The 14,029-nt window shown below is 38.9% G+C and overlaps 1 pseudogene; it reads right to left on the bottom strand.

Annotated features, from left to right (window-relative positions):
• Positions 1–14,029, bottom strand: part of LOC131539509 (uncharacterized) — a 40,116-nt pseudogene that overhangs the window by 10,304 nt on the left and 15,783 nt on the right.

A 14,029-nucleotide genomic window follows, 5' to 3' on the forward strand; every position in this document is an offset into this window, starting at 1 on the left:
TTTCAATAAGCATCAACATTACAGTTAAACCTCTGTTAATTCTCAATACAAGCTTTTGTAGATGTCTGAAAAAAAAAAAAAAAAGGCAAACTGGTTTGTAACAAGTGAAGATGGTAATGGAGTTGTTTAATCACCCTTTGCTTAGATCTTGAGACAGTTTATGTCTACTTTTAGTTGATTTAATAAAAGTTGGCATTTTGATAATTTTTTGGCTAAAAGTTTGTCTTTCTGTGGCTTTCATAAAGTTAGTGTGCTTTAAATAGATTAATATTTATTTAAACGGACAGTTCACCCAAAAAAAATTATGTTATTAATTACTCACCTTCATCTCATTCCAAACCCGTAAGACCTTCATTCATCTTCAGAACACAAATTAAGATATTTTTTATTAAATCCAAGAGCTCTCTGACCCTGCTTAGACAGCAAGGGAACTACCACGTTCAGGGTCCAGAAAGATACCAAGGACATCATTAAAATAATCCATGTGACATCAGTGGTTCAACCGTAATTTTATGAAGCTACGAGAATACTTTTTGTATGCAAAAAAATAAAAATAAAATAACAACTTCATTCAACAACTCCTCTCCTCCGGGTCACCATAGCGCCATTTTGGAGAGTACCATGACACATGCGTGTGCTTTGATCTGCACATATTCAAGTGCAGCAAAAAATATTCAAATTCAACAAAAATTCTCATAGCTTCATAAAATTATGTTTGAACCCCTGATGTCACATGGACTATTTAGTCGATGTTCTTGGTACCTTTCTGAACTTGAACATGGTAGGACCCTTGCTGTCTACGGAGGGTCAGAGAGCTCTCAGATTTTATCAGAAATATCTTAATTTGTGATGAACGCAGGTCTTACGGGTTTAGAAAGACATGAGGGTGAGTAATTAATGACAGAATTTTCATTTTTGGGTGAACTATCACTTTAATTTAAAAAGTACACTTTTTTTTTCTTTGTCTTTTTCTTATATTTTTGTAATAAAGTTCAGCACTATTTTATTACAAAAATATAAAGTGTTATGTTTGTTTTCATTCAGTATACATTATAAAAACTATGAGTCGATTAATCAGTTATTGGCCAGGGTGGCCCAAGGAGTTTTTATAAGGAATAACCACTATTAACCTCTAGTGTTTACACACACACACACACACACATGCTGATAACTTGATTCAATATGATGTGACTGCAGAATAAAATGTGTAATTACAAGTAAAACATTTTGTTCACTCACCTTGTTCTGTGGCTTCTACAGCAAAATATAAATATTTGTTACAAATCAAGTGACATCCATCATTCCTTTGAACAATTTCCTCAAATGTCGCTATAAGATCAGCAGGAGTGCTGTTTCTTTCCAGTCTGTAGTGTCTGTTACAGCAGTTTTTAATGATTTCCTTTATAACATCATTCACTTCATTTGGCTCAGCACTTTCTGGCTCTTGTGTTGTGAGCACCATGGTGTGTTCAAAAACAGTGTCAGAGAAAGAGTTGAGCACTATTTCCATGCACACTTTCTCTTCTCTTGAACACTCATCAGGTTTGAGGACTAGAACGATCACATGGGGTCCTGGAGCAGACAGAGACACACACTCTCTCAATCCTTGTGTGGTGTGACGTTGTGTGAGGTCTGGGTTGAGCAGGAGAGGAGTGTTGATGACAGTCATGTGTTTTCCTCTGACTCTCTCGCTGTACTGCTCTACATCAGCTGGAGGAGCTTCAGTCTCAAACGCTGCTCTTCCTAAGATGAAGTTTCCCACTCGGCTGGTTACTGATACACTCCTACCCAGAAGAACGATCCTCAAATCACTCACTGAAACACACAGCACACGATATGTTACAATATGTCACAATGTAAACTGTGATTGTAAAAATGAAAAGACCATGAGGCCCCATTTACTTACAAACCTGAAGCAACCCTCTGAAGAACATCTAGGGACCATTTAGAGATGTCTCAAATATCCTAAAGGAACTGCAATATGTGTCTTAAGCCTAAGATATACTTTGGTTCTTACATGTATGCTCCCCAACACTGCACATTTTGCATGTTTGCTTAGTCTGACACCCATTTCAGGCCTTGGAGTCTTTATTAATGAACTGAAGATCTGAATCATGTGTGTTTGATTAAGGAGACATTAAGGAGGCAAAATGTGCAGAGTTGCGGGGCTCCAGGAGATTGGTTGGTAACCGCTGGCCTAGGGTCTGTATACAGTTCTTATGACATAAATTTTCTCATCAGCATAGTATGTGTGCACTGTATGCAGACAGAGTGATTGTTCAAAGCACGTAGCCAGTGCAGTCATCTCACACATCAGCTTTGAATTTCTTTTTTGCTCCAAATAGTGTGGCAACCCTGGCACAAGCCAAGGTTTCACAATCAATCAATCAATCAACAAAAATAAATAAAAAGAGACAACAAAAATAGACGCCCGTGTTGACAAGTGGTTGTGAATGTTCTTGAAACGGTTACATTTCCTCAGTTATTCAAAACGAGCAAAGAACATTTACATTACCAAAGAACATCATAACTGACTTAGCACTGAGTCTAGCGCGAGTATTACACGATCTACACTGTAAATAAGGGGTAAGAGATTTATTCATCATACACTGCACAAGTCTGCAGTGCGTTACGGCTCTGACACAGCCACCGGAGCTGATCGCGGCCACTAGTTTCTGAAGCGGCTCTCCGTGCTGCATTACTAAAGATAGGCGCCAATATTTTTGATGGATAATAATAATAATAATAATAATAATTGTCTTGCTGTCGTCAAAGGCATCAGCAACAGGTGATATCTTTGACTATCGTCGATACACTACTATTGTCTATCGGCATTATCAGTTCTGATAATGCTTTGTTTCCTTGCCATAATGTATTCTCTTGAAAATTCTTTATTGTCAAATATATGTTGAATGTAAACTTCAATTAGGAATTTAACCATTCAATGTGAATTTATCCAAGAATATTCTTAATTAAGGAAATCTATTCAGTGATAAAAATTTTTTTTTAAATGTATAGCCTGTAAGTCGCTTTGGATAAAAGTATCTGCTAAATGCATAAATGTAAATGTAAATGTGATTGGTCCATGCATATGTCGTCATCCAAAATCCCGTTTGTGGCACAACAAAGTGTCGTAAATCATCTCTAAGACTGACACTTAAGATTTAGTCCTACACTTCGCTTAAATTACGACTGAGATGTGTAACGGGGCTGACGAGAAGTGAGACGTGCGGATCCATGTGCAAGTTTTTATTAGGCAGAGACGTGGTCGTACAGGCAGGGTCGAAACAATGGCAAACAGGTATGGTAGAGACAAGACAAAGAGTAATCCTAGAGCAAGCAAAGGTCGGTCGACAGCGAACAGTATCCGAAGGGGCCAGGCAGAGAGATAATCCAGGGAACACGGGCTAGAATGGGGTGCAAACAGTGTCCGAACAGATAGACAGGGGTAAATACAGGGAACACAGACTAGAAAATAACAAACGTTCCGTAAAGCAGCTGACACTAGGGGAGTGAAAAACACAGGACAATACAGGAACAGAACAGAAACACGGAATGACACAGAAAGGGTTAATCCAGGAAACACGGGCTCTGTAGAGTTGCTACGGCTTGGGGAGCGGTAAACGCATTCAATACTCGGCCGAGAGGCAGAGAAAGTCCAAGGCTTATAAAGCGTGTGTGATCAGTATGTGCGTGGGATCAGGTGTGCGTGTGATTAGTGCAATGAGTGATTGGTGACAGCTGTGATCAGTGTTGGATGATGGGAAATGGAGTCCATGTGGTGTGTGGTGTGAAAGTCCATGTGGTGAGCGAGTGACCTCTGGTGGTGAATGGACGGAAGTGCAGACCAGATTCGTGACAAGATGATTGATAACTAACTTTTAACCGCAGCTTTGAACCAAGAATTTTTTTACACTTAAGTCAATTCTTAGCAGTGTTCTTGAGAGTAATTCTTAGAGGCTTGATAAATACGGGCCCAGTACTTTATATCCATTAACAATAAAAGGGTTTTTCATTTGTATGAAACTGATCAATGATATGGAGTGAAAACAGTATCAAATGCTCCCACAAATGCATGTGAGAGATCCACACCTGCACGTGAGAGATCCACACGCGCACACGGGAATCCAGGCAAAGGCAAGTGCATTGTTTCTTTGCTCACAGAATGATCCTCAAATACTGTATCTGTACCCATTATTTCATGCACAACAAATCGCCAGTCCTTTGAATTAGTGTTCTGCCTTAAGAATGTCTATAAATATGTGCTTTTGTATTCTTTCGAGACTGTCATTCCGCGGCCTTAACTCACAAATGCACACAAGCCTATCTGTACACTTTACCCATGGAGTGAATGAAGTCGGCGGTCAGACGTGTGTAGTAGAATGTCGATCTGAATGGTGATCCACTTTAAGAACCCTGATTTGTTTTCCCAACAATATTGCGACCAATATTTGGAATTTTATCATGTGATATTTAGATTTTTTTTCATTAGTTACACGTGTATCTTCTTCTTCTTTGTCTTATGTGCACAAATTGTACAATTTTATGATCCTTTATGTTTGTGAAATGCAGTGAGCTGTATGCTGCAAGTATCACGTTTCTGTAGTGCCGTGGTTTGCGGCCATACGATGTTGCTTTTAGTGACAAGAGTTCGAGTCCGAGGTCCGATCATATTCCTTTCTCTTCTTTTCATTTGTTGTGTATTAGTCTGTCTTTTAAATGTTGGAGAAACTACCCTTTCCAAATAACAGGAAATGCTTTATTTTTAGTGATTCATTAACCGGTGAACTGGTGTAAGCCGTATCAGCTGAACTGAGCAGTGGCTGTACGACTGATTTCCCATATGAACGCGCTTGTTTTGCTTCTTTACATATCGGCTATACTTGCTGTATGCCTTGAAAACAATATAGGTAAGATTCTGACGAATAAAAAAAAAAAGAAAAGGTAAAATGCTAGCCTTTTTCTGTACAGTTACATTTCCTCTGCTTTGTTATTATCCTAACATGCATGCACATAGCCTATATAAGCAATATGATTATGTCGATGTTCCAATCTTTTTTTTGCACAAACGAAATGGGGATATGATAAAACCAAAACACTGCGCTCCCGATGGCCAATCCGGGCCTGCATGAAATGACCAAAAAGGCGATTAGTGCATTCATGTATGTACTGCATCACATTAAAGAACGTCTCTCAAATGCATGTACTAAAATATTGTGCAATTTGAGATCACAATATAAGGTGCATGCTGTTTTTTTTTTTTTTTTTGTAATTTAATGCACAAGTTTGAACACAGTGCACTTATACTAGAAAAGATGCCTATTTTTATTTATTTATATATTTATTTTTATTTGTAAAATACAAACAAAAATGAAACCATTTAAATGCATAAAATAACTATGTGATGCTGTACATAAAAAAGAAAACAAGAAAAAAAAAGAAAGAAAGAAAAAAAACATCTTTTTGTTTTAACAGGCATTGTGGCTTGCCCTGTGGATCCTTTGCGTGCATTTGTGGATTTTGTGCGCGAGTGTGGATCTCTCGCGTGCATTTGTGAGAGGATTTGATACTGTTTTCACTCCATACAATGACCAATACTGAGAAGAGGACCAATGACCATTTACACACCGCAAAGTTTAGGGAAAGACATCCTCATGTAAAATGCAGGACTCACTCTCAAAACTTCAGTGATTGACGTAGTGATAACCGTAGCAAAATATATGTAAAAATAAATGTGCATTAAGGTTAAAGCACCACCACTAATTTCAGAAGCACCATCAGTGATTTGAATTTGTCATTTTTAATTTTTCACAATTTCCTCATTCATTCATCATTTCAGGATGCATCTGTACATCTATAAACACTTACACATAGGGGGGTTCCTCTCTATGCTGTTTCTTCTCCTGGAAGCAGGATCACCGAGAACTCCTGCTGAAACAAAAGCATTTCACGTTGCATTTGATTCAAAATGCAAAAACCAGAGTATCACAACACATACGCATGCTGTCCTCTGCATGTAAACATAGCATGTGCATGGTACTGCTGCTTACGCTGAACACGTGTGCGCTCTGCCTTTTTTATGAGCAGAGGAGAGCACATGTATACGTTGTGATGCTCTCTTCACAATGGCAGCACAGCGCAGCAGACGGGATGAGGAGGAGAAGAATTGTTGAATAAAGTTATTTTTGTTTTCTTTGCACACAAAAAGTCAGATGCGTCAAAAGTCAAAAACTGCGTACGCTCTTCTGTATCAGCCACAACACATGCGCTATTCTACGTGTATTTACAGTTTGATTTGAACGAAAACAGCACATCCTTGTGAAGCGGCTGATACAGAAGAGTGTACGCAGTTTGCGTCCAGTGGATAATCTCTAAAATGGCGCTTATTTTTATTTTCTTTGCACACAAAAAGTATTCTCGTCGCATCATTAAATTCAGATTGAACCACTGATGGCAGATGGACTATTCTGACGATGTTTTTCATACTTTTCTGGGCCTTGACAGTGTAATTTACTGGGCAATCAATGGGACAGTCACAAGCCTCCTGGTTTTCACCCAAAATATCTTAAATTGTGTTTCCGAAGACGAATTAAGCTTTTACGGGTTTGGAACAACATGGGGTAAGTGATTAATAACAAAATTAGCATTTTGGGGTAGAGTATCCCTTTAACAAATGTGTATGTTTATTTGAGCACTTCCGTCAATGAACACAGCAAAACGCAGCCTACAAAACACTAAAATAAATAGGCTATCACAGAAATAATATAGTTAAATTAGAAAGTAGCCTAAATAAGAAAGTTAAATATTAAACAAACATTCATTGACACAAATTTGTAACAGCTTCAATCACATGCTGGAAAATCTGTGTTAGCCTGATAACAATTAGAACAAACGTAATGTAAACATAAATGCTTTAAGCCTACCTTGGCTTTTCTATACAGATTCTTTGACAGAAAAACTAACATGCTGACAATGTCTGTTTAAGGGAGTACCTTGTTGGTGTTACAATGTTTCCAGCCGTACTGAACAGCCTACGCGTTCAGATCGTGTGCTTGTTGCACAAATGCATTTTAAGCAACCGTGGCCAAGAGAGGGTATCTTGCTTCACTGTTCTGCCACCAAGCAAGAGGGTCATCGCTAGCATCAACTGCCTCTTGCAAATAGCGACTGGTGATGGCTCTTGAGATTTGAAATGTTTGCCCATTTAGCACTTAACACACCGTGCCACAACAGCTAAAGTGTGTATACACTGGATGCGACCATTAAAAATCATTTGATCTTTTGTGTCGCGCTGCATCCAGTGTAGACAGCATCACTGATTCTAATGGGTTCTATTGTATTTTGTCTCGCCAAAAGGTGGCAAAGTTTCCATTATTTAGCAAAGAAAAACCGGTCTCATTTTTCTTTACAAATTCTTGTTTTGTACTTCTAATTTGTGACCAGTGTTTTGTTTTGCGCTCTCCTCTGCGCTCCCACATTTGTCATTTCTCACTGGTGCGTGCCCTACGCAATCAGAAGTTAGAAGCGCTTGCATAGTTCAGTTATTAGTCTGAAGAGACTCATGTGAAATCATACAGGTGACTGTTAATTACAACATTTGGGGAAGCTCTTGGTTTAACATGTTTTTAATTGTACTTTCAAGTAAATCACATTCATCTGCCTTTGTGACTTAAAAGATCCCATAACTGTAAAATATTGGTGTAGTTTATGTAGTTGCTTTTGTAGACAGAAGTCTTGCTATGAGTGTAGTTTTCTCACCTTTGCTGAACATGATGACATTCTAATTCTCGTCTGTGTCTTTCTTTCGTCTTCAGTTGATCATCTTCTTTTGCTTGTTCATTTTCCTTTAGATAGATGACATTTTAAAATGAGTAAACATTCACATTATTTTGCCTTAAAAAGTGGCACACAACAAAATCCTCTATTTATATAATCCACACTACAATGTAACATTGTTGATCATTAAGTCATCAGTTGAGTGATGATTGAGCATTAGTGATGAACTCCTGCCATTAACAAGCACAATCACTAAAGGAAAGAGGAACAAAAAGAGCAGGACATGATTGAGAAGCCCTAGTTTAGTGTATGATGGCCAATTACTTTGTAGTTGTTTACAAAGTCAGCAAGTGTATGAAGCCTAGAGTTTTGAAGCAAAGTGAAGTGACGTGACGTGAAGGTGACCCATACTCAGAATTTGTGCTCTGCATTTAACCCATCCAAGTGCACATAGCAGTGAGCGGTAAACAAACAAACACGCTCAAGGGTCTCACCTCAGTCGTGGTATTGAGGGTATAGGAGAGAGCTGGTCGTTCACTCCCCCTACCGACAATTCCTGCCTGACCTGAAACTCAAACCCGCAACCTTCGGGTCCAACTCTCTAACCATTTGGCCTACGACTGCCCCCAAATTTAATATCTGGGGTTTTAATATCTGTTCCAATTTTTGGTCCCTAATACCTGTGAACTTACATGGTAACTAGATGTGTACGTTGCATGTAACCACAGTGTATGTACACATTGGTACATAGTATCTACAGCTCTAATACTGGTGTAACTACACACATGTAACAACCCACTGAATATAATGTGTAAGTACAAATGTGTAACAGGACATTGGTAACAACACTTTTTCACTTCAGGAAGTACACGTGTAACAAGAACATGGTAACACTGCAGGAACTGACCACTTAATAGAAAATGTAAAATTCTGGACACCAACCACAATTTATATGTAAAGCCATCTCCACTGAATTTAAAGTGTATTATTAAGACTGTGTGTGGAAGTGTAAAAACTTGTGTGAGTACATTTTGTCGTTACAAAATGTAGTTACATAATTCTTGTTACATGTGTACTTTCTGAAGTGAAAAAAAGTGTTGCTACCAATGTCCTGTTAAACATAATACTTACACATTCTATTCAGTGGGTTGTTACATGTGTGTAATTACACCAGTATTAGAGCTGTAGACACTATGTACCAATGTGTACACACACTCTGGTTACATGCTACGTACACATCTAGATCCCATGTAGGTTCACAGGTATTATGGACACAATATAAAGTGGGACCATATTTTTAAGCTGTTTAGTGCAGTGCTTATCAGACCTTTTTTGTTTGTTTGTTTTCATTTCAATTTTTCTGGATTCCATTTTTTTAATATATATTTCTAAATTCTGTTAAAATAGTTAAATTAAATTTATTCATCAATGCAAGTGTAATGAATAGAAACAATGAAATGTATACAATTTAAAAACAGTTTATTAAAAGTTGAACAAAAAGTATTCACATTTTTTGAGCCCTATGAAATCCATTTTATTTTCCCCCAAATTCTGTTTTATTTATCTTTCCTGTGTGTTTTATTTATTTATTTTTCCTGTTCAAGTGGTTCAGGTCATACTCAGAAAGGAAGGGTTATGTAAGTGTAATATATTGACTCCCTCTGCCAATGCATTGATGACATTAACAGTTGGATGTGCCAAAACTTTCTTTAGTTAAACAAGGAGAAACTGAAGTCATTGCATTTGGAAACAAAGATGAAGTTATCAAGGTGAATGCATACCTTGACTCTAGGGGTCAAACAACTAAAAATCAAGTCAAAAATCTTGGGGTGATTCTGGAGACAGACCTTAGTTTTAGTAGTCATGTCAAAGCAGTAACTAAATCAGCATACTATCATCTCAAAAACATTGCAAGAATTAGATGTTTTGTTTCCAGTCAAGACTTGGAGAAACTTGTTCGTGCCTTTATCACCAGCAGGGTGGATTATTGTAATGGTCTCCTCACCGGCCTTCCAAAGAAGACCATTAGACAGCTGCAGCTCATCCAGAACGCTGCTGCCAGGATTCTGACTAGAACCAGAAAATCAGAGCATATCACACCAGTCCTCAGGTCCTTACACTGGCTTCCAGTTACATTTAGGATTGATTTTAAAGTTGTGATATCTGTTGGTAACTCTTGTTAGCAGTTTAGGCTTACTAGATTAAGAGTCCAAAGATATTATTAAAGACACAACACAAGAACTGTTCACACCGACTGTGTTTCTTATTCTGATCATGTTCTGTTCTCGGACTCCACAGGATATTTGAAAACAGGGCACCACTCAGTGGTAAGAACCAGCATACATCACATCTTCCTTTTTTTTTCAAAGAACAATATTTATACACTACAATAAACTTCTTTCAAACCTTTGGTTTTGCAACCAACTTTAAATTTTGAACTCAATGTCACCAAAACAAATAACAGGTGTTAAACTCTCAAAAAATTACTTTACTGCAGTCCTTAGAACTTTAGCACTAATAACGTTTTGGTGGCCTAACCACTCTGCCAGAACGTGCCACTTTTACAGTCTCTTCTGCAACAACTTCAGGTGTTGAAGACAACAGTCCAGGTGTTGTTATTGGCAGTGACACTGGCATTGCAGACACCACATCTGGGACACAGTCATTTATCGCTGGATCAAATATATCCTGAATGTGTGAATTCTTGTTTCTTTCGTCTTGAGCAGGTGTTTTCGATTTCTTCTGTAAATTTCTCCATCCTGCGTTTGAACCAGGTATGACCTTGGCTTTTAATGCTTTTCCACCACAACAGCTGGCTGCCAGTGACTATCAGCTCTCAATCTCACCTTTTCTCCTTCCTTCAGAGCAGGTAGGTCTCTTGAACCTCGATCATAGTAGAGCTTTTGCTTTAGCTGTCTGTCTATTAGGCTTTTCTGAACCCCTTTATGCAGCTGTGGTTGTAACAATTTACTCGCTGTTGGCAATCTAGCTTTCAGTCTCCGGCCCATGAGCAGTTGTGCAGGAGACAACTTCACTTCTCCAAGTGGCGTATTCCTGTACTCAAGAAGAGCAATGTACGGGTCTCCATGACTTTCTTGCGCTTTCTTGAGCAGATTCCTAATGGTCTGTATAGCTCTTTCACTTTGACCGTTCGACTGAGGATATCTGGGGCTTGAAGTTGAGTGTCTGAACTCCCATTTATCCCTGAAGTTTCTAAATTGGGCACTCACAAACTCTGGTCCGTTATCTGAGACAAATTCGTCCGGAATGCCATGTCTTGCGAAAATCGACTTCAATGCCGTTATCACATGTTGGCGTGTTGTCTGTGTTAATTTTGCAATTTCAGGAAATTTCGAGAAGTAGTCCACACATAGCACGTAGTCTGCTTGGTTGAAGTGAAAGAGGTCTACTCCTATCTTTGCCCACGCTCTGTCTGGTAAGTCATGACTGACGAGAGGTTCTTTGGTGTCATTCCTTCTGAAGGTATTGCACACAGCACACTTTGACACCATATCTTCAATTTGTTTTCCCATTCCAAGCCAGAACAGTACATCTCTCGCTCTCTCTTTGCACTTCACCACTCCTAAATTAGCTTCATGAATTTTCTCCAGCATTTCTGCTTGCAGGCTTTGCGGCACTACCAGTCTTGTATTTTTGAACAACAGTCCTTCTGAGAGGATCAGTTCTTCCTTGAAGGTCTAGTACTTCCTTATTGCAGGCGGCACACTTCTGATTTGTGTAGGCCATCCTGTTTTGACTACTGCCATCACCATCTGCAGTTCTTTATCTGCTAAAGTAGCAACATCCTCTGCAGACGTGGTGGGGCTTTATGAAGAGGATTTTTGAACACTGTCTCCAGTGGCTTGTGGTCTGACTGTACTCTTACGGTCTTCCCATAAAGGTACTGGCTGAATTTTTCACATCCATACACGATGGCTAAAAGCTCTTTTTCAATCTGAGCATACCTTTTCTGACAGTCAGTCAGCGATCGCGAACCATATGCTACAGGATGCTCTTCCTGCAGGATAACAGCTCCTAAACCCTCCGAGCTAGCATCAACAGAAAGAGTCACGTCCTTGTTGACATCAAAGAATCTGAGAACTGGGGCATTGCTCAGCTGTGACTTAAGTGCCTCAAAACTCTTTTGCTGTGTTTCCCAGTGCCACTCCACTCCACTTTCAGGAAATTTCCTCAGCGGCGCACTGGTCTCAGACAAGTTTGGAACAAACTTTGCGAGGTATTGAACCATGCCAAGAAACCTCATTAAAGCAGATTTGTGTTGTGGTTTGGGCATCTCCAAAATTGCTTTGATCTTGTCTTGGTCTGGCTTCAGACTTTCTCCACTTAGTACATGCCCGGTGTACTTTATTTCATCCATTCTGATCTTGCACTTTTCCCGATTTAATTTCAAATTGATACTTTTTACTTTCTCCAGAAGCTTCCTAAGCCTTGCATCAAGCTGTTCCACATTTTCTCCCCATACGAGTATATCATCCATGATATTTACAACTCCTTCCAGGTCTTCAAGCCTTTGAGCTATGCACTTCTGGAAGACTTCTGGAGCTGAAGATACTCCAAAAGGTAACCTCTTGAAACAGTACCTTCCGAAAGGTGTATTGAAAGTGCAAAGCTTGGAACTTTCTTCATCTAACTGGATTTGCCAAAATCCATGATTAGCGTCTAACACTGAGAAAACTTTTGCTTTTGGCATTTTACTCACAACTTCTTCAACTGTCTTGAGTGGAAAGCATTCTCTTTTTTTGTAACGTCTGTTTAGGATCAGTGATGGCTGATTACACTTTGTTTTAAAAAAAAACCTTTAGCCTCTTGACATTTGCATATAAATTACTGACCTGGCCTCACGTTTACATTTATATGGGTGCTAAATTGCAGATGGTCTTTATCACTATCAAAAGGATGCTAATACAGGTCGCCTCTGGGGTGTCTCCATCAAGCTTCAAACACATTCCACAGAAGGGTACCAGGCCTGTGGACTACCCCCACGATTACAAGATACATAACGCACACATAGAGGCATTTTCTTTATTTAGACCATAATTAATCAGTTACAAATGTATCTGGTATATGCATGTGTTGTTTGAATGTTTCCTTATTATATTAGCCTAGTTATCACTCGTTATTCGTATCAGTAAGCCCTAAACACTCATATTCAGGTATATGAATGTATCTCTGGTTGAATACCTTTTAGATGTCTCTTTCTTGATATCAAAAATGATCTGCTCTTTATTCCTCACACAATGATGTACACTATGTGATCATGAAATGCATCACACTATTTTTACTGTACTGTGGGGAAAATTACACCAGTCTCCAGATCAGTCGTAAAACATGCAAATGAGGTGTCAAGTGGGACAAAGAAACACTTTCCCGCTGAAACTATGAGCCTTGTTATTGGTCAAACTAACCAAAATGGGTGTTAAAATTCTAGCTTGAAATGTTTCTTCCAATCAATACTTTGTCAAATGTATCATATTCTGGTTATATAAATCATGTCCAAAGTTATACTCTTCAAGAGCGGGAATGTTCAGACCATGTGACTGACAAGATAACATGTTGATTTATTTATTGGGAGGAGAAACAGAGCAAAAACAAGCTAAGGCAGTATCTAATTGGTCAAGACACCATTTGGGATGTGTCCAAAAGCCGAGATTAAAAACTCAGGACACAATCAAACCATGCTTTTAGCTTCTAGCTTTTTGCCTTGTCGGCTTTTAGCCATGCATTTTGTCATCACCTTTTGCGTTCTTTGAGCGTTGTTCCAGCGTGCTTCGGCCTGCACGCCAGCTGCTACCTAACCACGATGAGAAGAAAAACCACCTAGTCTCGTTACACCCTTTTATTCTTTTACTTTAGTTTATTTTCCTTCCGTTGAGAGTTTTGGGTTCTAAGTTAAGTTTTCCGCAAAGTCCAGCTCCGACTGCACCCGCTTCAAACTTCAACTAGCAACTGACTCCGAAACCATTCGTCAGCCAACGCCCAAGACATCACTTCAGCGACTATTGAACTTCCAACCAATCAGCAACCTTGGGAAACCCCCTTTCTGCAACAACTTCAACGAGGGAATCCCCTAGACAAGCAACGCAAGTAATACAACTCAAGATTCTAGCTGAATTTGCATTTAATATAAATTTTAGCCTCATTGAGAAACTCAATGTGAGGGTTAATTAAGTGATTGATGGTTGCTATGCAATTGCAAATATTGCTATAAACTTGGGATTTCACATTTTCATTC

This window comes from Onychostoma macrolepis, chromosome 04 (genome assembly GCF_012432095.1).
Source record: "Onychostoma macrolepis isolate SWU-2019 chromosome 04, ASM1243209v1, whole genome shotgun sequence".
Taxonomy (NCBI): domain Eukaryota; kingdom Metazoa; phylum Chordata; class Actinopteri; order Cypriniformes; family Cyprinidae; genus Onychostoma; species Onychostoma macrolepis.